The sequence below is a fragment of the Pongo abelii genome, chromosome 9, assembly GCF_028885655.2.
Source record: "Pongo abelii isolate AG06213 chromosome 9, NHGRI_mPonAbe1-v2.0_pri, whole genome shotgun sequence".
In the NCBI taxonomy this organism is placed as follows: Eukaryota; Metazoa; Chordata; class Mammalia; order Primates; family Hominidae; genus Pongo; species Pongo abelii.
The window spans coordinates 37,035,522-37,062,787 of record NC_071994.2 but is presented as its reverse complement, the minus strand read 5'-3'; positions in this window follow the sequence as shown (position 1 = coordinate 37,062,787).

Sequence of the window (27,266 nt, the reverse complement as noted above, 5' to 3'; positions counted from 1 at the left end):
ATTTATCATTGGCACCTCTTGAAGCCTGCCATGGTTCCTGGTACCTAGCAGGTGCTCAAAAAATGGCTTTTTTGAATCAATGAACTAATGCTGTTTTGCTCCAAACAGAATTAAATAATAATCCAGCAGCTGACATTTGAAAATGTCGATGCTATTGACTCACCTGTTTGGGGGAAGGGATCAGTTTTCTTTGATGACTTAGTGGCTTTCACATCTGTCAGACGTGTCATATCCCCTTTAATGGTGGTTGCTTATTACAAGGAGAAACAGTTACTCAGGATTCAGGTAGTTTTGTACAGTGGATTATTATGTCTGGAATTTAATAGCACTCTGCTCTTTGATATTTATTTCAGGGTCAATAGAAATGTAACCATCCTCACTCCCTATTTGTGTTCAATCTAACCATTTAGCAGGAGGATTAGACCTGCCACACACTGGGTTTTGAAGATTTAAGAATGATTTGTTTGATTTTGATGCTATATTTCCCAAATACATTCACAGGCAATAATTAAATTATTAATATTTTAATCTTTCGAAAATGTTAACATTCTTCTTAACATGTTAATCTCTGAATATTGAGGATGATGTGTGTATCAGGTTGTTGACTTGTATACAAATTTTTTTCTACAATGTTTTATGGTGATTATGTGTAGAAATAACATAGGGTACTGCTTCCTTCAAGGCCTTTATCAAAATCAAATTGGAATTCTATTGTGAAGAAAGGGTGTTCAGGCATTCACTACTGTAATATGTTCTGTATGATGTTGTTCAAAACCTTTCTGTGTCCATTGACACAGGTGACAATGCTTTGAGATAGTTTGGCTAATGTTATTGTCACCATTTTCTTACAAAAACCTTAGACACAAAGAAAGTTTATTTATTTTTCAGAGACAGGGTCTCCTCTGTCACCCAAGCTGGAGTGCAGTGGCATGATCACAGCTCGCTGTAGCCTCAAACTCCTGGGCTCAAGTGATCCTCTCACTTCAGCCTCACAAGTAGCTGGGACCACAGGTGCATGCAGCCATGCCTGGCTAATTTTTATATTTTTTGTAAAGAAGAGGTCTGACTATATTGTCTAGGCTGGTCTCAAACTAGTGGGCTCAAGCAATCCTCCCACCTCTCAGCCTCCCAAAGTGCTGGGATTACAGGCATGAACCACTGCACCTGGCCAATGTTGCTGTCATTATTGTCATCATTACTACATTCCAGGATATATTTGTACTCTTTGAACAATGTTATAAGGGTATTAAGGACAAATTAGTCAAATGTCTTCCTTGTATGAATTTTATATAAACTAAGATCATGAAATATAATTAACTAATTGATGATATTCTAGAAGATAGAGTATTTATATGCTCTGGAACTGGAATTCAATCAACTGTGAGAATTAAAATATCCAGTCTCCTCACTGTAATAGAGACAAATTCTCTAGTGGAAATGGTTCAGCAAGCATTTATTAAAACTCTTCTATAGGAGAAAAAGGCTCAGAGGATTTCACTATAAGTAGAAAATATGTAGAATCAAACTTAAACCTGAAGGCTTTGATCTTTCCTTTATAAAATTCAGCAGAAGTCCTTTCAAGAAATGTAATCCATTTTAAATATTTACCAAACCTTACTCTCAGCTGAAATGGGTGTCAAATCTCAAATTAGAAAGTCTCCTTTTTGGTTCTGGTCCCTTTGGATTTGGTTGCAGCATTTCCTATTATCTGTACTATAAAGAGAAGAGCCTTAGCACAAAAAGCTTCACTATTAGTGATGGAAATTGACAAATCAGTGAAAGAAAAACAAGGCAGCCAAAGAGGAAGTGGATCTCCTGTGTGTTCTTTAAAGGGGAAAGCCACTTTTTTGACTATTAAGAATACAATGAAAGTAAAGCCTTCAGACAATATTTCTACCACAGACACAAGGGATGAATATTAAGTCTCTATTATGAGCCAGATAATACATATATCCTATGAATCTATCTTCACATAACCTTATAACAAAAGAATATTATTTCTTATTAATCTAAAATGCTTCAGAGACTCAGAGAAGTGAGTGACCTGTGGTCACACAGCTAGTGAAACACAAAAGTGAATTTCAGTCTCAAAACCTGAATCCCCTCAGATACCTCAGGCTGTCCTTTTTCAACTGCTCAACAAAAGTTTACAGAAGTGCATCATTTTAAGTTGATTAGGAAACAGCTGGAGAAACAATGATAATATATAGATTCTACTCTCTGCGTGTTTGTAGCCCCAGAAGAGAGAACAACAAATGTGTTAAGACAGCAGTGAGAAGACTGAAAAAAGGAAGCCACAGAAGAGCAGCCGAAACTCATACCTGGTCTGTCATTACAGGTCTCAAAAGGGGTTCCACTATCAAAGACACATCTATGACACCGTATAGATTTACAAGTGTGCAAACTGAGAGAACATCATGAATTAATTTCACTAGCAGAACCCCAGAAATTTCATCCCTAAGCGGCCACCTAGGGTTGATCTCTAGGGCATTTCTGAATTTTACTTATTTACTTTTTTGAGATAAAAACATTTTGCCTTTAATAATCTTTAAGGTATCGACTCTATTATTCCCTACACCTACGGTATTATAGTTTTCCGCATTAGTTAGCAAGGTTAATTTATTAAAATACAATAAAAATTTATTGCCTACTAAATACATAATATTAATTATAAAACCAGTACCTAGAGAGTTACCAACCCAGTATGGATTGCAGAATAAGGATGAGAAGAAGGTAACTGAATGACTACCAACTATGTTTTAAAACACAAAGACAACTTTCTTCTCAGAGATACCTGTTAACTTTCAACATCTCAGTTAAGTTTTAAAGGATACTGTTCTGTTTTGGTTAAAGAAAAGTATAGATTCATACAACTGGATCTTAAGGATCAGACAAATTAGAATTAACTGCTTTATAATTTCTCCCACATTGGCACACCAGCCAGAATAATGAGGGCTGATGCTATGCTGAAATTAGAGTGAATCTAAAATCTTAAGTCACAAAGAGTTTTTACAGTCTATAAATTATCTCTTTTCCTGTCACACCTACCCCATACGCAGTCACCATACCCCCTTCACAGTAAACTATCATTTTTCCTACCATGTTCTTTTATCTCAGTCAGGATAATAGGATTTTCAATTCTTCTTTCTTCATCCATCATCAAAACTTTATTGGGCTCCTGCTATGTGCTAGGCAACATACCATGAGCTGGAAATACCGGAAAAAGAATGAAAGGACCCATCTTCTCCCAGATGTATACTAACTGTTTACCCCAAGGGCAAATCTCCTTGCTTAAATAGTAGTAGCAAGAGATGAGTAAAGTGGTTAAGCTAGCCTGGGAATGGCAAATAAGATAGCTCAGCAAAGCAATTAGGAGCCCTGGAGTCAGACTGTTGACACTCAAATCTTGATTCCACCTAGTTGTTTGACCTTGAACAAGTCGCTAAAGTCCTCTGTGCCTGTCTCTTCATCATTAAAATATAAATAATAATAGTACCTAGCACATATAATTGTTCCAGGATTTAAAAAGAGAATACATGTTGATTACTTAGAATAATTTCTAGCACATAAATGTTCCATAAATGTTGGTGTGTCTTTCTTGCTAAGCTGATTAGTACTTATAACTATTTGGGGTTTTGGGGGTACAGACATGATAGAGAGGGATGCAAAATATTTATTAGAGAGTGATACCTGTAAAGGGAAATGAAGACAAGGAAGGAATTGGCAGGGAGAGTGATCTTTACTTGCCTGTCTGGGAGCTCTGGAGGACAGATTGTCCTTTAGAGGTGTCCCACATTGGAGAGAAATGGCTGAGTCCTTGCACCACAGCCCTGCTCAAGCATTGGAACGGAGATGCCCATGGAAGAACCTCAACTCAAAAGCCAAGACAGACTCTGAAGGACCTAATAGCTGAAGGCTGCTAGTAACTCTACTCTTGGCAGGGAGGCAGCAAGTCCTTTCCCAAAGGGAGACCTAAGCAGGCGTCTCCCTCCATCTTGGCTACAGGGGTTATTGTCTGGTGTGTTGGCCTGGAAGGGTTCTCAGGAAGTGTTGAGATTCAATGGACAAAGGCAAGTGGAGACATCATGATTGACTGAGATGTCAACCACAGGCCTTGAGCAAGAAGGAGAAGCCTACTTGCAATCTGTTCTACTGGAACAGATTGTCTCAAAAGCTCCCCCACCTCTGACAAGCCCTGTTCTCTATTCCTTCTTCAGTAGTTACTCTAAGATCCCACGGATGACAGAAGGGCCCTGACGCTAGGACCCCTCCTGCTTCCTAAACACCGTAGTGCATATACCATGCTCTTCTGAGGGAGGAGTTACAGAATCCTAGAGTATCACCCAAGCCCCACCCTCAGCCTTGGCTATGTGTGCTCTTCCTGGTACCTCTTCTAAGGTCCAGAGATTCTCAGATGCATTCAGTGTCAGTCCACACCTGGAAGAGCCAGAGCTTGACACAGAGAGAGCACCACTAATTATTTGTACCCCACTTTATTCCAAAATGGATTTATAGAATCTTCAAAAACAGTATACTGGCTGGGTGCGGTGGCTCACACCTGTAATCCCAGCACTTTGGGAGGCTGAGGCAGGCGGACCATGAGGTCAGGAGATAGAGACCATCCTGGCTAACAAGGTGAAAACCCGTCTCTACTAAAAATACAAAAAATTAGCTGGGCATGGTGGCACACACCTGTAGTTCCAGCTACTCGGGAGGCTGAGGCAAGACAATCACTTGAACCCAGGAAGCAGATGTTGCAGTGAGCCGACACCGCACCACTGCACTCCAGCCTGGGCAACAGAGTGAGACTCCATCTCAAACAAAACAAAAAAAAAAAAGTATACCTAGGTGAATTTGTCTAGTAAGGACTTTTATCCAAATTAATGGTATATAAGTGAAGGGAAACTAACAAAATATAGACAGTGCAAATGTGGGGAAAGTTTCTGCAGAAAAAGGGCTTTAGATAAAAGTAAAATGCTATCAGGGAACAAAGTCAGAGTTATCATCTCAAATAGGTAATAGATAATTTAAGCACTTAGGTATTTTCTTGTTTTGCAACTGTGCTCTCAGCAGTAGGAATCTGTGACTTAGTAATAGGGCTCATTTTTGCTGTCCATCGCATTTCATTTATCGGTAGGCACAGTGAGGCTCCAGGTTGTGGTGGCTGCGTGTTCAGCTGCACCTGCCAGACAGCACGAAGGCTGAGCAGCTGATGGCAATATCTAGTTCTATCTCTCACCTGGTGGCAGCCACCTGCACTGGGGTAAATCTCCTAGGAAAAACTAAAAGTCTTAATTGCAGTTTTAAAGTCTTAAACCTCAGAACTCCAAGTATATAAAGGAAATAAGCCTCTGATGTTGCTACCTGAATTTCTGATTCCAAATGCCAGTTTACATTTTAAAGAATATTTCTTTGTGAAGTCTAACTCTCGTGGTCATAAGCAGTGCCTAGAATGGATCTGGTTTATCAGTTCAGTAAATGCTTGCTGACTGTTCAAGAAATAACAAGGCAAAACTGTTCCCCATCCTTGAAGTTCATGAAACAGGTTTGTTAAGTTTAAGACCAACACTCGTCATATATTATATCTTGGTCCTAATGTTCTGTTAATGAGTTTGAATCATGGGTGTACCTTGCTCTTTTCCCCCTTACTCACCACCCTCACCTATCTAAACCATCAACATCTCACTGCCTCTTGAGCCCGTTAGGACACCTGCCCTTGATTTCTGTTCTCTAAAGCCTTTGATAACAACCTAGCACAGTCAAAACAGAGGTGCCAGGGCCTTCAGATTGGGCTTCCCACGCATCACCTCACCTTGGAAATTTAGACTGCAACTCACTTCAAAGGTCAAAAATGTAAATGGCCTGGAGGTGAGCTTTGGGATAGTTCCAACTAAACTGCTAATTGGATTCCTTCAAAATGCCACAGCCATGGTCGTCTTTCCCATTTCCAGTCAACAAAGCACCAGGGAATGCTCAGTGACTCATCCTCTGCAGCTGATTCAAAGGCACCTGAGCACCTCAGGCTGAACAGGTGGGGTCTGTCTTCTGTAATTTACTTGATAGAGCTCTTTGCATAGTCAAGTGCTAGAAGAAATGAAAACTACAGACATTAGTTCTCAAGCGCCTTCTGAAGAAACCCAGGGATGACCTCAGCTACATGTTTGATACCAAGAAACTGGGTTTTAAAGGCCTTTCAGCTTCGTTTCCTGGCAGTCTTCTTGTTCTAAGATGTCCTTGAAGATCACACTCCACCTCTCCCCTGAACATATATCCCCATGTACCTATTAGAAAATATTTGTGAACATCTTTGGAGAAGGCTGCTCTGACCCTAGGGATTGGTTGCTCCTTTCTCTGTGATTTTATAGCAGGCGGAACATCCTGTAGCCCACATCACATTGCATTATTGCCTTTTAACCATGTATTTCTCTATCTTGATGGATTATAACTTTCCCAAAAGCAGGTACCAAGTATTGCTTGTCTTAACCTAGCACATGGTAATCTAGTCGAATTGAATTTTAACTCATTTCCATTGACTCACTAAAAGAAAATTATGAAGAAAATGACTGTTATATTTGGCTATATTAATATTTAAAGATTCTTTATTAAAATAAATGTTAATTCTTTCGCACATTTAAAAGTAAGCAAATGAGATGAACCAACAATTCGCCGAAGAAATGCAAATAAACAAATGAGAAAATGTTCACTAGTTGTTATGAAAAAGTGCCAACTATAATTTTTTATCTCACAAACTGGCAAATATACATGCATGTATACATGCACTCAAATTGATGAAATTAAGATGACAAGCACCCTCCTATTTGCTGCTGAAAATTTACAGTGACTATCTTAAAAGAATATATATTTTCCTGTAAGCACAAGATGGAGAGAAAAAAAGTATATGTATATATGTGTATATATATGTATGTGTATTTATATATATAATATATATATCCCCATAGTAGATGTAGATATGGATATGGATATCAATATGGGCATATATATATATATATCTTCCTGCAATCCTACCTCTAGTAATGTGACCTAAAGAAAAAACCAGAAATGCAGATGAAGAATAAGGTATTAAGGATGTTTACAATATTCCTTGTAATCATGAAAAACAAATGAAAATAACTTGTTTAATCATAAGAAAGTGGTTACATCAGCCAAAGTGCATCCAATAGAAAATAAGTTTTATAAAAATATTCAATAACATGGATAACAGTTCATGATAACATGTTAAATTTAAAAAGTGCAGGGGCCTGGCACAGTGGCTCACTCCTGTAATCCCAGCACTTTGGGAGGCCGAGGCAGGCAGATCACCTGAGGTCAGGAGTTCGAGACCAGCCCGGCCAACATGGTGAAACCTCATCTCTACAGAAATACAAAAATTAGCTAGTGTGACGGCGGGTGCCTGTAATCTCAGCTACTTGGGAAGCTGAGGCAGGAGAATTGATTGAACTGGGGAGGCAGAGGTTCCAGTGAGCCAAGATCGTGCCACTGCACTCCAGCCCTGGTGACAGAGTGAAACTCCATCTCAAAAAAATAAAAACAAATAAATAAAATAAAAGTGCAGGAAAAATTATTTTTCAAAGAGAAGGAAAGTAGTCAATAGTGAAATGATATGTGAAAGTCATGTAAGAGAAAGCCTAAAAAGTGAATAGCATATCAATTTGGCAATTTAGGAGGTCAAACATACTTACAGTATTTTTTTCTTTGCCTGTACCTTTAAAAAGAGCTGGTTGTTTTCTGAGTGTTTAACCTGCTCCTGTATTCTCTGAAAACCAGATGCAGAGAGACGTGTAAACAACGATGTGAGATAAGGGTTTATGTCTTGATTTTACCACACATTATCTTGAGACCTTGGATACATTACTTCAGCATTGATCCTCACAAAGAATCTAGCATAGTAACTAATAAATATGAGACAATAATATTTTTTCTTTTCTTTTCTTGTATATTCAATACATTATAATTACTAGTCCCATTATCAGCTCCTGCTAACTGGACATTAACCAGGTGAACCTAATCCTTGATCATATTTGATAGGAAAAGATTAACTGACCCTAGAGGAGGCGCATTCATAAACTTATCTAAACATTTCTCTTCACTTGAAAATCTGTATAAGAGATGGAAATTCCAGCAATTGGAAGAAAGTGGGCTAAAATATCAGCATGTAGACTTGGAGCCGATATCACAGAGTCATGTACAGGATAAAACGCAATGAAAGCCCACTAAGAGAGAAGAGTAAGAACAGATATGAAAAAAAGGAGTGAGGGGAGTGACTGTATTAGTTTTCCATTGCTGCTGTAACAAATTATCACAACCTTGGTGACTAAAGCATCATACATTTATTATCCTACAGTTCTGGAGCTCAGAAGTTAAAAATAGGTCTCACTGTGCTAAATTCAATGTCTTGGCAGAGCTGTATTCCTTCTGAAGCCTTAGGGGAGAATCCATTCCCTTGTCTTTTCCAGCTTGTAGAGGCCACTGCCATTCACTGATTTGTGGCCCCCTTCTACACTCCAATGATGGATGCTGTGGCATCACTCCAGCCTCTGCTTCCAATATCATAGCTTGCCTCCCTCTATTTTTGTTGTCACATGACCCTCTCTATTATGTCCCTATTATAATCTCCACATTGCTCCTTTACATTGAACCCACCCAGATACTCCAGGAAAATCTCCTAGTGATTACATTTGACCTACCCAGATAATCCAGGATAATATCCCCATCTCAAGATTTTTAATCACATCTTAAAGGTCTTTTTTGTCCTCTGTAAGGTAACAAGGCAGGTTCTGGGAGTTAGGACGCAGGTTGCTATTGTAGTCTTGTGTGGCAGAAACAATGCCTCTTACTGACCACACATGAAGACTATGTCTCTTGACCCCTTTCCAGTTAGGCTGAGACCAATAGAAGGCTTTGGCCTAATGAGATACGTGCAGAAGAGAGATAAGCCCTTGCTTCTAAGGGACAGTGGCATCATCATCTCCTTGACAATTGTTAGACATGCAGAATCCCAGGTTCCACCTGAGAACTCCTGAGTCAGAATCCTCATTTTAACAAGGTCTCAGTGATTCTGATTTACAGTAAAGTCTAAGAAGCACTGATACAGGCCACTTCCAGACTTGGCACTTTATTTTGTTGTTGTTGTTTTCCTATGATAATAATACATTTAGAGAACTCTTGCTAACTGGTCTAGCAGAAAATAAATTACAACAGTTTTGCAGAATTATAGCCTCATTCCACATAGAAATAAAGGGCTATGCATAATAGAATGGGGAGCCTCTGGAGGGGCCAGATCAATTGGGAGGGAGGTGAGGGCTCTTGGCTGTTACCCATGTGCCAGCCCAGGTGACCACAGACTCTACTAGCAGCAAAACAATAATTTTGTTTATGTATTTTTTTCTTCTAACTTTTATTTTAGGTTCAGGGGGGTATATGTGCAGGTTTGTTACATGAGTAAGTTGCGTGTCACTGGGGTTTGGTGTACAAATGATTTCATCACCCAGGTAGTGAGCATACTACCTGATAGGTAGTTTTTCAATCCTCACCCCCCTCCCACCCTCCACCCTCAAGTAAGCCCCAGTGTCTATTGTTCCCCTCTTTGTGCACATGTGTACTCAATGTTTATCTCCAGTTATACATGAGAACCTGTGGTATTTGGTTATTTGTTCCTGTGTTAATTCACCTAGGATAATGGCCTCCAGCTGTATCCATGTTGCTGCAAAGGACATAATTTCATTCTTTTATATGGCTGCATAGTATTCCATGGCATGTGTATACACACACACACACACACACACAAACATTTATATATATTTATATATGTATATAACATATATACACATAACATTTTCTTTATCCAGTCGACTGCTGATGGGCATCTAGGTTGATTCCACGTCTTTGCTATTGTGAATAGTGCTGTGATGAACATAAGTGTGCTGGTGTCTTTATGGTAGAATGACTTATATTCCCTTGGGTATATACCCAGTAATGGGATTGTTGGGTCAAATAGTAGTTCTGTTTGATTTGAGAAATCACCAAACTGCTTTCCTGAATGGCTGAACTAATTTACATTCCCACCAGCAGTGTATAAGTGTTCCCTTTTCTCTACAACCTCGCCAGTATCTTAGTTTTTTACTTTTTAGTAATAGCCATTCTGACTGATGTGAGATGGTATCCCATTGTGGTTTTGATTTGCATTTCTCTAATGATTAGTGATGTTAAACATTTTTTCATGTGCCAGACCTGGCACTTTAAAATACTGTGGAAAATCTAATCCTCCAGCTGTCTTTTCCTCTTTTACAGTAACCTTAGAGTCCAAGAGTTCCAGACATCAAATCTACAACATGGAGGTCCTCCAACCAACAAGAGACCACAACATAAGCAAAAAATAAACTTCTGAGTAAAGGCACCAATATTTCAGAGACTGCCTGTTTTAGCTACTCGTAATTATTCTGGTTTTCAGTAAGATATATTTGTTTGAGCTAGATTAAGTAGATTCCTGTTTTTTAAAACCGAGAGAGCTTTGCCCACAACACTGGTTCTCAATTGAGTATGTATCAGTATCACCTGAAGGACTTCTAAAACCAGATTGTGGGGCTCCACTCCAGAGTTTCTGATTTAGTAGATCCAGGGTGAGGCACAATAATTTGCATTTTTATCAAGTTCGCAGGTGATGCTGATCCTGCTGGCCCAGGGACTACATTTTGAGAAACATTGGTTTACAACATTGCTGTTAGGTGCTTTCCACCTAGAGAGAGAGAAATATTATGCAGCATTAAAAAAGAAGGAAGGAAATCCTGCCATTTGTGACAACATGGATGAACCTGGAGGACATAATGCTAAATATACACACACACACACACACACACACACACACACACATATATACATACACATATATATGTATATGGCCAGGGAGAGAGAGAGAGAGAGGGAGGGAGAGAAATATTATGTTAATATAACGAAGTGGCATCATTGTCTGGGATAAATACCTAAGGTTTGTCGTCTCATGCCAAGGAAATCGAGTATGCGGACACACAAGTGAGTTGAGGAGTGGAGGTTTAATAGGTAAAAGAAAGAGAAAGGAGAACAGCTCTCTCTCCTGGAGAGAGAAGGGCACCTGAATGGGACTTCTGGCCCACAGCAGAGTGCACAGGGTTTTATAGACAGGAGTGAGGTGGTGATGTCTGATTTATATAGGGCCCAAAGATTGGTTGGACTAAGTGTGATGGTTACATAGTGCAAGAAGAAGCTGGCCACCACACCCTAATCTTTTATATGCAAATGGAGTCTCCACTTGGCCAGTACCATGTTGTCTGCTCCTTACCGTGCACGTGGTTGACAAGGAAAAGGGAAGATGGAGCCTCCATATTGGACATGCCTAGCCCCCAGGTAGCCTTTTCCTATAGGCACAGCTGCTGGCATTCACCACTGCAAGCTTCCAGCTTCCTTATCTATGTCTGTGGCTCGATTTTACAGGTTGCTTTTTGTTAGAAAGAAATTATTTTGGGGCTGCTTTTCATTAAAAGGAAAACCTTACTGAGGACTTTCTTACTCTCACTATCTGCCTAAATAATTTCTTTTTAACTCCTGCATCAATAATATTATATTTTGAAAATGTGGTCTGTATATATGTGTGTGTACATATATATACATATATATAAGGATATATACAAACACGTATACACAGACCACACTTTTTTTTACCCATTTATCCTATCTATGATAGACACTTGGGTGGTTTTTGTATCTTGACTATTATGCACGATGCTGCTATGAACATAAGGGTACAGATATCTATCTCTTTGACACAATGATTACTATTACTATTACGTTTCTAGAAAGAGCCATTTGTTATCAAGTGTAAGTCTCTCCATATATAGAATTGAAAAGATTCTCAGTAATCAGTAAGAATTTTCAGAGATCTACTTGTGCAAAAGTTGGTGTTGTTTTGTACATCTGGAAGAATCCTGAGGCAGGAGGAGGGTGGCAAGAATGAAAACCAGGCAGTTGCTGCTGTGGCAAACACTCTTAATTACCTCAAAACCTATCTGCTCAAGTTACAAATCACAATGGCCTTTTTATGTCTTTTATCATTCTAGGGTCAACTTAGTTTACTAAAATTAAGCTGCTTGTCATCTTCCAGAATAGTATACCAGACTATAATATATGCTCTTTCCACCTACTTCAAAAGCCCTATGACCTATATTTTTTTAATCCTTAAATGTACCAACTTACACAAAAGCACTCTTTAAAAAAAATTATTCTTTCAGGATTGTCCCTTTAAAAATAGTAGTGTCTGTAGAAATGTCGTATCAAAAGAAATTGCTCAGAGATAGAAGTACTTAGCTTTTTTGTTATTATATTGTTATTATATTAGAGATTTGCTGATCTGAGAATGGAAAAAGGACTGATACTGAATAAAAATACCATGGTGCCAAAAGGGAGATGTATTTATTTATTTATTTGTTTATGTTATAAAAATTTCACTTCATTTTTTCTGTTTGTTTGAAAACACCTTTATTTTGCCTTCTTTTCTTTTTTTTTTTTTTTTTCTTTTTTGAGACAGAGTCTCACTCTGTTGCCAGGCTGGAGTGCAGTGGCACCATCCCGGCTCACTGCAACCTCTGCCTCCCAGGTTCAAGTGATTCTCCTACCTCAGCCTCCCGAGTAACTGGGACTAGAGGCATGAGTCACCACACCCAGCTAATTTTTGTATTTTTAGTAGTGATGGAGTTTCACTATCTTGGCGAGGATGGTCTCAATCTCCTGACCTCCTGATCTGCCCGCCTCGGCCTCCCAAAGTGCTGGGATTACAGGCATGAGCCACTGCGCACATCCTTGCCTTCATTTTTAAAGAAACTTCAACTTTTAAGTTCAGGGGTACATGTGTAGGTTCGTTACATGGGCACATTGTGTGATACTGAGGTTTGGGATACGATTGATCCCATCACCCAGGTAGTAAGCATAGGACCCAATCCTTTCCCTAGTAATCCTCGGGGTCTTTATGTTTGTGTATACTCAATGCTTAGCTCCCACTTATAAGTGAGAACAGGACGAATTAGGTTTTCTGTTCCTGTGTTAATTTGCTTAGGATAATGGTCTTCAGCTGCATCCATGTTGCTACAAAGAACATAATTTTGTTCTTTTATATGACTTTGTAGTATTCCATTCACCTCATATTTTAAAATCTGAATAAGATTCTGTATTGACTGGAGCCTGGTTCTTTTTGCTTTTAAAAATGAAAACCCTCTTAGAGTCTCCCAAGAACTGATCCCTAAAAGGAGCTAGAGCTAAGCCATTAAGTTGGTTAGCTGGCATTCTTACTAGTCGCTACATAAAGTCATGGTCTCTGCTGCACAATTGTCAACCACATGCCCTTTTAGAATTTCTTGCACTCTGAGCTCTGAGAAGGTGCTGTGTTCTGGCCTTTGTACAGTCCCCTTTTGTCTAAAAAACCTTAAGTCTGCTATTTTGATGAGTCTTCTTTCTATTACCCTATGACTCACCCTATGCCCAGATTTTGATGGCCCTTAGCCCCTCCTTTTCCCACCATCTCAGTGAGAATCCTAATGTTCCCTTCTCCAAAGTGTCCTCAACTCTTTAGGAGGTCTACAAAAGGGTGACTCATATGCCCATCAATCAGTTGACAGTTTCATCCTCCCCCGAATGTCTGCCATGTTTCCTACCGTTGCTCTAGCTTTCATTCCCTAGGACCTGGGAACTACTTGAGAGCAGTCCTCACTGCACATGATGCCAGCTGCAAATGCCAAAGTTCTTGCCAAGAATGCTGGTGTTGAACTACATGAATGGGAGAGGGATGCTGGCTTCCCTGATGAAATAGAAGAATGCTCCCCTCCCTCTAACGCTGTGCCCTACTTTGTCACTGAGCCCCAAAGAAAACAGTTCTTTCATCTGCCTTGAGCAAGACCCCAAGCAAGAGCACACACATCTTTCTCCAACTATAAGGAACAGTTCTTCCTCATCAGGACAGTCTAAGTCTAGTCATTAAAAATTATACTGCCTTAAGTTCTCATTTTACCAACAGGCTATTTTCCTTCTAAGTGGTCCCCCTAGTCACACTGCCACAAACATGTCCATTTTATAAGAAAGGCTCTACTCTATGTAACCCCTTTCCTAGACCCACAGCACTGAGCAGACATAAGGGCAGATGAATACAATACAGTAATGGAAACAAGCATCTTGTTAATCTCTCAACAATACACATAAAAAGTCATTTAAATTGTTTCTTCATTTTTCCTGATCACTTTAGACCTATACTGAGTTGACACTTGGGAATCTTCTCTCTTATCTCCCCCAGCTTCCCTTTTCTACCCTTCTGCTCCTGGCTTGCTGTTTCCCTTCTCTCAGATCAAAGTCATAGATACATTTCTTCCTAGTTCCTCCATAGCTGCAGGCATTCTTCATAGCTGGGCATCTACAATCCAAATATCCCCTTCTTACCTCCAGCAGCATACATCAACGTACTATGCTAAAAGACAGTTTTTCTACCAGCACTGGAAGGAAGAAGAAGGAAGGAAATGGAGACAGAACATCCCTCATGTCACATGTATGTTCATCTAAAAAGTTCTGCACCAAAGATGCATGAAAATATCCAGATCCAGGGCAATTAGGCAAGAGAAGGAAATCAAGGGTATTCAATTAGGAAAAGAGGAAGTCAAATTGTCCCTGTTTGCAGATGACATGATAGTATATCTAGAAAACCCCATTGTCTCAGCCCAAAATCTCCTTAAGCTGATAAGCAACTTCAGCAAAGTCTCAGGATACAAAATCAATGTACAAAAATCACAAGCATTCTTATACATCAAAAACAGACAAACAGAGAGCCAAATCATGAGTGAACTCCCATTCACAATTGCTTCAAAGAGAATAAAATACCTAGGAATCCAACTTACAAGGGATGTGAAGGACCTCTTCAAGGAGAACTACAAACCACTGCTCAAGGAAATAAAAGGATACAAACAAATGGAAGAACATTCCATGCTCATGGGTAGGAAGAATCAATATCATGAAAATGGCCATCCTTCCCAAGGTAATTTACAGATTCAATGCCATCCCCATCGAGTTACCAATGACTTTCTTCACAGAATTGGAAAAAACTACTTTAAAGTTCATATGGAACCAAAAAAGAGCCCGCATCGCCAAGTCAATCCTAAGCCAAAAGAACAAAGCTGGAGGCATCACGCTACCTGACTTCAAACTATACTACAAGGCTACAGTAACCAAAACAGCATGGTACTGGTACCAAAACAGAGATATAGATCAATGGAATAGAACAGAGCCCTCAGAAATAACGCCACATATCTACAACTATCTGATCTTTGACAAACCTGACAAAAACAAGAAATGGGGAAAGGATTCCCTATTTAATAAATGGTGCTGGGAAAACTGGCTAGCCATATGTAGAAAGCTGAAACTGGATCCCTTCCTTACACCTTATACAAAAATTAATTCAAGATGGATTAAAGACTTAAATGTTAGACCTAAAACCATAAAAACCCTAGAAGAAAACCTAGGCAATACCATTCAGGACATAGGCATGGGCAAGGACTTCATGTCTAAAGCTCCAAAAGCAATGGCAACAAAAGCCAAAATTGACAAATGGGATCTAATTAAACTAAAGAGCTTCTGCACAGCAAAGGAAACTACCATCAGAGTGAACAGGCAACCTACAAAATGGGAGAAAATTTTCGCAACCTACTCATCTGACAAAGGGCTAATATCCAGAATCTACAATGAACTCCAACAAATTTACAAGAAAAAAACAAACAACCCCATCAAAAAGTGGGCAAAGGACATGAACAGACACTTCTCAAAAGAAGACATTTATGCAGCCAAAAAACACATGAAAAAATGCTCACCATCACTGGCCATCAGAGAAATGCAAATCAAAACCACAATGAGATACCATCTCACACCAGTTAGAATGGCAATCATTAAAAAGTCAGGAAACAACAGGTGCTGGAGAGGATGTGAAGAAATAGGAACACTTTTACACTGTTGGTGGGACTGTAAACTAGTTCAACCCTTGTGGAAGTCAGTGTGGCGATTCCTCAGGGATCTAGAACTAGAAATTCCATTTGACCCAGCCATCCCATTACTGGGTATATACCCAAAGGACTATAAATCATGCTGCTATAAAGACACATGCACACGTATGTTTATTGCGGCATTATTCACAATAGCAAAGACTTGGAACCAACCCAAATTTCCAACAATGATAGACTGGATTAAGAAAATGTGGCACATATACACCATGGAATACTATGCAGCCATAAAAAATGATGAGTTCGTGTCCTTTGTAGGGACATGGATGAAATTGGAAATCATCATTCTCAGTAAAGTATCGCAAGAACAAAAAACCAAACACCGCATATCCTCACTCATAGGTGGGAATTGAACAATGAGAACACATGGACACAGGAAGGGGAACATCACACTTCGGGGACTGTTGTGGGGTGGGGGGTGGGGGGAGGGATAGCATTGGGAGATATACCTAATGCTAGATGACGAGTTGGTGGGTGCAGCGCACCAGCATGGCACATGTATACATATGTAACTTACCTGCATGTTGCGCACATGTACCATAGAGCCTAAAGTATAATAATAATAATAATAATAATAATAATACAATAAAAAAAAGAAATGCATTTGACTTTTATGCATTAATTTTTATTTAGTAAACCTTACTAATCTCTACTAGTTGTAATGGTATAGCTTTAATTTTCTTTGGAATTTCTTCATTGTTACACACCTTTCATTTCTTATACCTTTTTCTTCTTTTTTACTTTTCTCTATCTGTACTAGCAAAGACCTACAGTGTAATGTTCAACAAGTGGGGTGATAGTGAGTATTTTGTATTTTTCCTGATCTTGAAATAAACTATTTTGACTGTTCACCAAAAAAAAAAAAAAAAAAAAAAAAAAAAAAAGAAGACAAAAAGCTTTTAAGCAGTTTAAGGCTGGACTGGTAGTTCTGAAAAGTCCTCGGCAACTCAGGTGCCTTTTAGGTCACTACTCCACCCACTCAGTATCTTAGCTCAAGATGACATATCCACATTACAAGGAGCAGTATGGAGAAAGGATGAAAAAGAAGGAACAAAAGTTGCTTGCCACCTATCTCCTACAGTTCCTGAAAGCTGCCACACAGCATTCTACCTACATCTTGTTGCTCAACGCAAGGCCATTCCTAGCTGCAAGGAAGGTGGAAGGTGGAACATTGACTCTTTTTCTGGGCAGCCATATGCCTGCCTAAAAATTCTATTCCTATGGCAGAATAGAGGGAGATTGACTATCAAGGGACAATTGGCAGTCTCTGCCACATTGTGCTCCTAATGTTGCTACCTTTTTCTGTGCCAAAAATAGACTCCAGAGCCACCTAAAATAGAATGCTTTAAATTACATGTTTTTATAAAAAGCCTGCCATTCAATATAACCATAGGCAAGTCACTCAGGGTTTTAACTCTCTGCCCTGAGATGATGACTTTGACTACATTATTTTGTTTGTTTGATTATTTTTATTTTTATAGAGACAGGGTTTTGCTATGTTGCCCAAGCTAATGGTGAACTCCTGTTCTCAAGCGATATTCAGGTAATGTTTACCCTGCCACCTTAAAAGATTGCTCTGAGGAATATTTGGGAGTAAACTGAGATTAAAATGTGAAAGCAATTTTTGAAATGTGATATAAATAATTCTAGGAACAAAGTAGAATTAAAGGAGTAAATTATTTCTCTCTCCCTTAAAAATATATTCTCTCATTCAAAATTATCTCCATTCTCTTTTGGGGTTCCTTAATGAATGTGGCAGATAAATGTCAAGAGAGCAAGGGACCAGAAACAAAGGAATTGGTCTAATATTAGGTGATTCGGTGAGGGGCACTGGTCTATCAAAGAGAGAAAATAATTTCATAGAAATCACCAATATTTATGAAGACTCACAGCATCAACCTGTTATCTCAACCTGCCTCCTATATTTGATTGTTATCATTGTATACAGGATTAGATTTTTATAACATAAATTATTTTCCTTGGGCAAAATTTCAGATTCTAGCAATCTCGTTTGCAAAAAAGGCTACCGTTGGCCATTTAGGACAAGCAGAGCAGCCATAAAATCAGCTGGTAGTTGTTGGGCTTTTTTTAATATATAATTTTCTGGAGTATTAAATTTTGCTGTCATTGTTGCTTCTGTTACTGTTTGTTTAAAAGCAATGGAAAGATGGAAAGCACCTAGTAATTCTAAACTGCTTTAAGGGAGGGAACAAATCTAGGCAAAAGAGTCTTGTTGGAGGTAACTTATGTAGATGCTACAGTTTTATTCCTGCTCTGCTGGAGGATCAGGTGGGGCACAGAGTGGACAGAGTCATGATATGGATTGAAAGACTTGGAAAAGCAAAGAGGACAATTCTGAAAATTATGTTACAGAAGATCCCGGCTATACATATATACACTGTATATACCTTCCGTCCCTGTGGTCTGGCATCATACAAAGTCAAGCACACTGCTGAGATGCCGTCCAGGTAAGATATCTATTAGTCGGAATATACTGGATTATAGTGCACTAACAAAAGAACCTGAAATTCTCAAGGACTTAACAAAATAAAGGTTAATTTCTTTTCCATACTAAACATCTAACATGAGTCAGAGGAGATTATGCTTCACACAGTCACTCAAGGACACATGCTGCCAGAATCTCTACCAACTTTTAGCTGTAGCACCTGGAAAATAAAGTCCCTACAGTACTCACAGAAGAGATTTTTCCACCTCAGTTTATGTATAATACAATTCACTTCTGTGCATAGTTAATTGGCTGGAACTAGTCACATGACCCCAATCTAAATATAAGGAAGCTAGATAACGCAGGCTAGTATATGGAATATTTGGGGTGACCTGTCTATGCTGTAGTGATGGTTAAATTATCTAAAAAATACTTCGTGCTCCATTTTTTTCCTCATGCATTCTGAGAATGACAGGTTTTATTATGAGGAACTTTCTTTGGTTGGTGGAAAAACAGATCTTGGTCTTTTAGCACAATTCCCTCTACACACAGATGTGTGTGCACATATGCACACAGAGGAGTAAAAATTCACTGTCGAGGGCATGGAGAGGCACATATATTTATTCTAAAATGGGCTGGATTTTATTCTGATAAGAGTGGGTGGTAGAATGGCATAGTGGTAAAAGTGCAAGCAAGAACCAGACACCTTGAGTTTGAATTTCAGCTATCCTGTTTACCAGCCATGTAGCCTTGGTAAAGATACTTGAACTGTCTGTGTCACAGTTTCCTTATCTCTAAAATAGAGATGATTATAGAACTTTTTTCGGGTTGTGAGGATTAAATACATTTAAATGACACATATAAAGTGCTTAGCATTAAGCTTGGCACTTATATCTTAAATAAAAGACAACTCATTCTTTAGTATCTAACTTTCTAATGCACCTACTTGGATTAATGATTCACTGTACAGTTTCCTTATCTTTTTCTACCATTTTCTTCCTAAGATTCTGTTTCTCCAGTTTCCCCAGTTGGCCCTGCTTTTCCTGGTGAAGGAATCAAATAGAATTTATCCAAAATTTTAAAAAACACACCATGTTGATGTTGAATAGTAATGGTGCCCTTCAGTCCCTGGATGCTTCTCATCCACTGAGTCAGTCTGTCTAGCAAAGTTTATATGACTGAAGTAATATGAGGGATGCTGGAGCGTCCTTGCATAGTCTGGAATTGATGCTTTGCTACTTACTATTACATTGGTAACTTTAATGCACTTCCCTGACCCTCATTTCTTTATTTGTAATGTACAAATAACTACAATATGTACATCATACGGCTGGTGACAGCATTCAGTGGTACAATGCATATAAACATTTAGCACAGTGGTTGGTACAGAGTAAGTGCTCAATCAATGTTTATACTGTGTAGCATGAGGACAACAACACTTTCCTCAAAGGATATACACAAACTTAAGATGTGAACACACCATAAACTGTCATTTCAGTACTTTATATGTGTGTGTGTCTGTGTGTGTGTGCATTATATATTCTGCTCTTTCCTAAAACACAAAGATATGAAATCAACTGGCATCTGCATTTTGTACTGGAGATAACTGCTGGCCCATCGGTGGATTACTATCCTTTCAGCATAGCCCACATGAAGCATCAATATATTGTTAATCACTTGGATGTACACATCATTCTCAGTGCTTTATGCTAGAAACTTGCCAACCAGCATCAAAACAAAATCAAATTCGTAAGTATTTATTGAATGCTTACTTTATGCAGGTTCCAAATGCTATCAAGCCTAGGAAATATTTTTAGCTACATGCATTATCAGTTGACTGATACCAAATGTACTGACTTCTTACTGGAACATCATCATGGAATATTCTGAGTGCCATTACCTGCATTTAAAAGAGCTCCTATCAGGAGCACTCTATGCCATTTGCTCCATATTGCTCTAAGGAAAGAAAATACAGTAAAGATGGACAGCTGATTTTGTTTTGTTTGATGAAATAGTTTTGTTTGATGAAATAGTTCCATCTGACTGCCTCAATGGATGAGAATAAGTTTTCCTGCTAATACGAAGATTGAGTCTCACTGAAAAATATACAGTACATTATTGTGTCTTCATATTAATAAACATTGGCAACCAGTGGGCTTCTTATTTTATTATTTTTTATGGTTATATTAGTTCACCTAATCTGGCAATGTGTAATGCACATGTGCCAGACATTAGAACAGTAAGCACATCTTGTGACTGCTGCAAATTTACTTATTAGCTGGCAAGTTCTATATCAGTGCTGTCCAATAAAAACATAATGTGAAACACTTATGTGATTTAAAATCTTCTGGTAGCCACATTTTAAAGGCCAAAATAAAAAGGAATAGGTGAGATCTTAATAGCAATTTTTTTAGCCTAATATATCCAAAATATTGTCATTTCAAATATAATCAAGATAAAAATTATTAATGGAATATATTATATGCTTTATTTTGTCTTTGAAACCCAGTGTGTATTTTACACTTATAGTATATCTTAATTTGGACTAACTGAATTTCAAGTGCTAATAGCCACCTGTGGTTGGTGGCTACCACATTGGACAGTGAAATGCTATATTACCATTGTTGGGTTATTAGATAGGGTAAAAACTTAATAAAATGTTGGCACTTTCTATAGAAATATATATCATATATGTTATTTATTACTTTATAATTTAAATAAAGTAGATATGTCTAAATAATATTTTAAATGACAAAAAAGAATAAAATAATTAGAAAGAAAATAAAATATATTAAACATTTAAAACCTTACATTGTAAAACATATATCACATGGGCAAAGGAAAGCAGGAAAGGATACGAGAACATAGAAGGAGCAGGTAATTTATCAAGGCATGAACACGGGTGCTTAATTTCCTATTTTGAGGCCAGGCATGGTGGCTCACACCTGTAATCCCAACACTTTAGGAAGCCAAGGTGGGTGGATTGCTTGAGTCTAGGATTTTGAGACCAGCCTGGCCAACAAGGCGAAATCCTGTCTCTACTAAAAATACTAAAATTAGCCAGTCATGGTGGTGGTGTGCCTTTAATTCCAGCTACTCTGGTGGCTGAGGCACAAGAATCGCTTGAACCTGGGAGGCAGAGGTTGCAGTGAGCTGAGACTGTGCCACTTCACTCCAGCCTGGGTGACAGAGTAAGATTCTGTCTCAAAACAAAAAATATATATATATAAACATACATATAAATATATATTATATAAACATATAAAAATATATATTGTGTATAATATATAAACATATATAAATATACATTGTGTATAATATATAAACATATATAAATATATATTGTGTATAATATATAAACATATATAAATATATATTGTGTATAATATATAAACATATATAAATATATATTGTGTATAATATATAAACATATATAAATATATATTGTGTATAATATATAAACATATATAAATATATAATATATATAATATCTATAAACATATATATATATATATATAACCCAAACATAAAAGAATAATTTGGGGTGAAAATCTTCATAAATGAAAGAACAACATAGGCTGTAGAGTATATGCACAGAAATTCAAGAGATCTTCCAGCAATTGAAGATATTGGTTTACCAGAATTCACAAAAGAAGTCAGCTATGCATTTAAAGTAGAATGTGATGAGTGTTACCACTGAGATAGGAACTGGGAACTAAGGAAGCGTAAAACAGAAAGTGCTGAACTGAGAGTGGGGCATTGGAGGCTGTGTAAGGCAGGGTAAGTGAATGTCTCCTAGAAGTTACCTCTAAATGGAGTTTTGAAGTACTTATAGGAGTAGCTTATGTGAAAAGAAGAAGAGAAATATGTATCAGGCAGATGGACTAGAACCTTATTTCCTTCAAAGAAGAAGCAAAAAGAATACATGTGATTTTGAGGTGGTGGGAGGTGCTTTAAGCCAATAAAGGTGAATTTGACATAGGACTTCCCTAAATAATGTTCAATCATTTGTTAAATATTGAGTGATATATCACTGTATTAAAGCCCAAGAGTTGCTTTTATATAGAAAGAAGAAAAAGGCCCAAGAGAGTTTTATTTCTAGAGGGGATATTTTCTAGAAATAAAGGAAGGTGTATCAGCCAGTTTCTAGTCAGGAAAACAGAAATCACACCTGATATGCAAAATAGAGGAAATTCAGGGAATTCATTAATCCAGAGATTTGGTTGCTCAAGTATTAGATTGCTGAAAAGCCAGACAGGGGATATGAGGCAATCAGAGATAAGTAATAGTGAGAAGCTCCATTTATCCGCAGGATTGGAGGGACATAGGTGGGGTTCCCAGAAGCCAGAAGGTGAGACCACCTAGCAGAAGCTCAAACCACAGCTGGGGTTTCCTCACAAAAGCTGGGACCACCAAGGGAGGAGCTGTCCGATGGGACCTGGAGCCAGGGAGATCATGCAGTCACTACCAGGAAGGGAAGCAGAATGTAAAAGGTAGAGAGAAATACTTCACCTTCTTCCTTGCATTCACTTTCCAATCTCCATTCACAGAGGCAAAAGCCTACTAATGCAGCAGAGTGGAAAAGCAGCCTGCCGAGGTCCTTTCTCCCACAAAACAGCGCAAAACCAAGGAAAAACAAGGAATGCATTTGATAGCAAGCAGGCTATGGACCAACACAACATAAAAGAAACAATGAGTGATTTTTTTTTTCATTTGGTTCAAGAAAAGTATTTCAGTAACTACTATGTAATAGAAATTCTATTTCTTTTGGGGAATTCAAAGGCGAATAAAAAAGAACTCTAAATTTTTATCAATAAAATATTTCAAAAACTTCAATGAGAGTAATGGCATTAATTAGCAAATACGCTAATGAGATGAGCTAGCCATAAGAGGCTTAGAATTGAGAGAAAGGTCTGGGGGCCTCTTGACGGGCCAAGTTCTGAGCTGTTTGTGGGAATCTCTGACCTAACTGCAGGTGGAAATATAAATATGGGCATTTAGAATACTGGCCCAACCTTTGGATGATTTCTGTCTCTGGGTCTCTCCAATTAATGGGATTGATGAGAACTGTAGAGCACTGAGGTCACCATGGCTCAATGAATAGCCCCCTGGCTTCGGAGTCAAACCGACCTGAATACGAACCCCAGCTTTGCTACTTACAGGTTGCATTTACCCTCAGTTTTCTCATCTTTCAAAGAAGAAAAATAGTAACTTCTTTAAAAGGTTATTGTAGGCTGGATGCAGTGGCTCACGCCTGTAATCACAGCACTTTGGGAGGCGGAGGCTAGTGGATCACTTGAGGCCAGGAGTTTGAGACTAGCCTGGCCAACATGGTGAAACTCTGTCTCTACAAAAAGAAATTTAAAAAATTTTGCTGGGTGTGGTGGCACACACCTGGAATTCCAGCTACCTGGGAGGCTGAGGCATGAGCATCACTTGAGTCTGGAAAGCAGAGGGGTGCAGTGAGCCAAGATTGCACCACTGCACTCAAGCCTGCGTGACACAGTGAGACCTTGTCTAAAAAAGAAAAATGTTATTGTGTTATTGTAAACATTGTATATGAACTTCTATTTAACATGTTTAGTTAAATGCCTGTGTAATTGTCCAATGTGCTCTTCTAGCTCACTGCACAGACAAAACTGATTCACTGAAATCATGGAATTGCAGTAAAGAACAAATCTAATTAATGTAGGTCAAATGGGAGGACTGGAGTTATTATTCAAATCAGTCTCCCTGAAAACTCAGAGGCTAGGGTTTTATGGATAATTTGGTGGGCAGGGGACTAGGGAATGGGTGCTGCTGATTGGTTGGGGAATGAAATAGTAAGATTGTGGAAAACTGTCCTCCTTCATTGAGTGTGCTTCTGGGTGTAGGCCACACGACCAGTTGAGTCATGAAGCATGTGTCCAAGTGGAGTCAGTTTGTTGCCAGAATGCAAAAGCCTGAAAAACGTCTCAAAAGATCAAAAGATCAACTGTAGGCTCTACAATAGTGATATTGTCTATAGGAGCAATTGGGGAAGTCATAAATCTTTTGACCTCTGGACACATGACTCCAGAACTAGTAAGGGATTATAAAAACCATGGCTATACATTATCAGAATTCAGGTCCTCCCATAATCCTAATCTCATAGCATTTCATTTGTTTAGAAAGGCCATTTTCAGTCCCTGAGCAAGGAGGGGGTTAGTTTTAGGATAGGACTATTATCTTTGCTTCAGTTAAACTATAAACTAAATTCCTCCCATGGTTAGCTTGGCCTACACCTAAGAATGAGTGAGGACAGCCAGCCTGTGAGGCTAGAGGCAAGATGGAGTCAGCCATGCTAGATTTATCTCACTGTCATAACCTTTGCAAAGGCAGTTTCACCTGGGACATAGGAGGTACTCAATGAAAAAGAAGCTATTAATATTAATATTTTAAAAGTGAACTTAAGGAACTAATACTATGTACATATTAGTCATTAAAACAAAGTAATTCATTTACACTCACACAAATAAATCTTGTGATTATACATAGGTAATATGAAAAACTTTGTTTTGTTTCATAATACAAGGTATTACCAATAGATATAGTAATGTTAGCATTCCTTTGGAAAAACTGAAAGGATTTATAATTTTCCAAGAATCATTAGTATTTTTATTTAATATACATAATATAAAATTTAATTATTCATTCCATAACTTGGAAATATGCTTGCTTACCAATTACTGACAGATTTCAAAATATTTCTATATTCACAATATTCATTTACATAAATATTGATTTGGTACTTACAATGTCTACTGCTATGCTAAGTTTTGTCTTTGTCAAACATATTTTATAAAATCATAATCCTAGATGGATCCAACTTTTGGTCACCCACGTGCCTGAACCTCTGCTGTTAACAGGCAAAGTGTGGTAGGTACAGATCTATACCTACCACCTTCCTCTACCCACCAGCATCTGCACCCACCACCCCTCCCCACCCACCATTATCTATACCAACCACCCCTCCCAAACTATCAGCATCTGCACCCACCACACCGCCCACCCACCACCACGTACACTCACTACACCTTCCAGCCATCACCATCTGCACCCATCACTCCTTCCCATCCACAAGCATCTGCACCCACCACATTTCCCCACCTACCAGCATCTTCACTCACCACCTCTCCACCCACCAGCATCTGCACCCACAACCCCTCCTCACCCACCAGAGTCTGCATTCATCACACTTGCCCACTCGTTAGCATCTGCACCATCAAGCTCTGCCTTCTTGCCTAATACGGGATGAGCTCTCCATGGTTCTGCCTAAAGACAATGCTTCCACTCCTCTTCTATAACCCATTTCCTTTTACCTCTTCAAGTATACTTCAGAACTTCTCTCTCCTTCTGATACCAACTTTTTCCACTTTACTCCATCATTCCCATCACCACACAAACGTGTTTATTTCTCCCATCTTAAAGTTAAAAATCAAAAGAAAATTATCTGCAGCCAGGTACAGTGGCTCACGCCTGTAATCCCAACACTTTGGGAGGCCGAGGAGGGTTGGATGACTTGAGGTTAGGCGTTCAAGACCAGCCTGGCCAACATGGTGAAACCCCATCTCTACTAAAAATACAAAAATTAGCCGGGCATGGTGGCACATGCCTGTAGTCTCAGCTACTTGGAAGGCTGAGGCCAGAGAATGGCTGGAACCCACGAGGCGGAGGTTGCAGTGAGCTGAGATTGTGCCATTGCACTCCAGCTGGAGTGACAGAGTGAGACTCCATCTCAAAAATAAAAATAAAACAAAAGAAAATTATTTTTACCCAACATCTACATTACCCAAATACCCATTTCTTTGTTGATCTTTGTAAAAAAAAGCTCTTGGAAAAAGTTGTCTATATTCACTATGACTTATCTCCTCCAAATCACTTAAACACACACCAATCAGGTTTTTGTTTCCATCATTCCAAAGTAACTTTCATAGCCGAGGACAGTAGTGAACTTTACATCGCATATGCATTGTGAAGTTCTTGATCCTCATCTTACTTAACCTGTCAGCAGTATCTGACACAGGTGTCACTGGCTCCTCCCTGAGATGCTCTCTTTATTTGGCTTTTGGGACACCATATTCTCCCCATTCCTACTTTCCTCAGTGGCCCTCCTCAGTCTCCTTTGGAAAGAGGAAAAAGAAACTTCATTATCTCCTGGATGTAGTACAAACAACACAAGCTCAGCATGTGCATACTGAACTCCATTTCCTTTTCCCAAACTTCAACATTTACAGCCATCCCTTTTCAGCTGACAGCAAGTTTATTCTTCCAGCTACTCAAACCAGAATCTTTAGAGCCATCCTGGACCCTTTTCCTCCCTTCACACTCAACATCTATCCATCAGAAAATTTTGTTGGTTCTACTTTCAAAATGAATCCAGAGTCAGAGCATGTCTCATTACCTCCAATAGCTACCACACTAGTCTGAACAAACATCATTTCTCACCTGGGTTATTGATAGCATCCTAATGGGACTTCCTGTTTCTTTGTTCCCCTACATTAGCAACACAGCTTAGGAATCCTTTTAGAACTAAATCGGATCATGTCATGTCACTCCTCTACTTAAAATCCTTCAATGGGTCCCATTACACAAAGAGTACAAACCAGAGCCCTTACATTGGTCTACAAGGTCCTACATTATTTGACTCCTGTTATCTCTCTGACATCATATTCTAATATTACTGCTGCTGTCCTTTTGCTCCAGTCACACTGTTTGATTAGTAAATA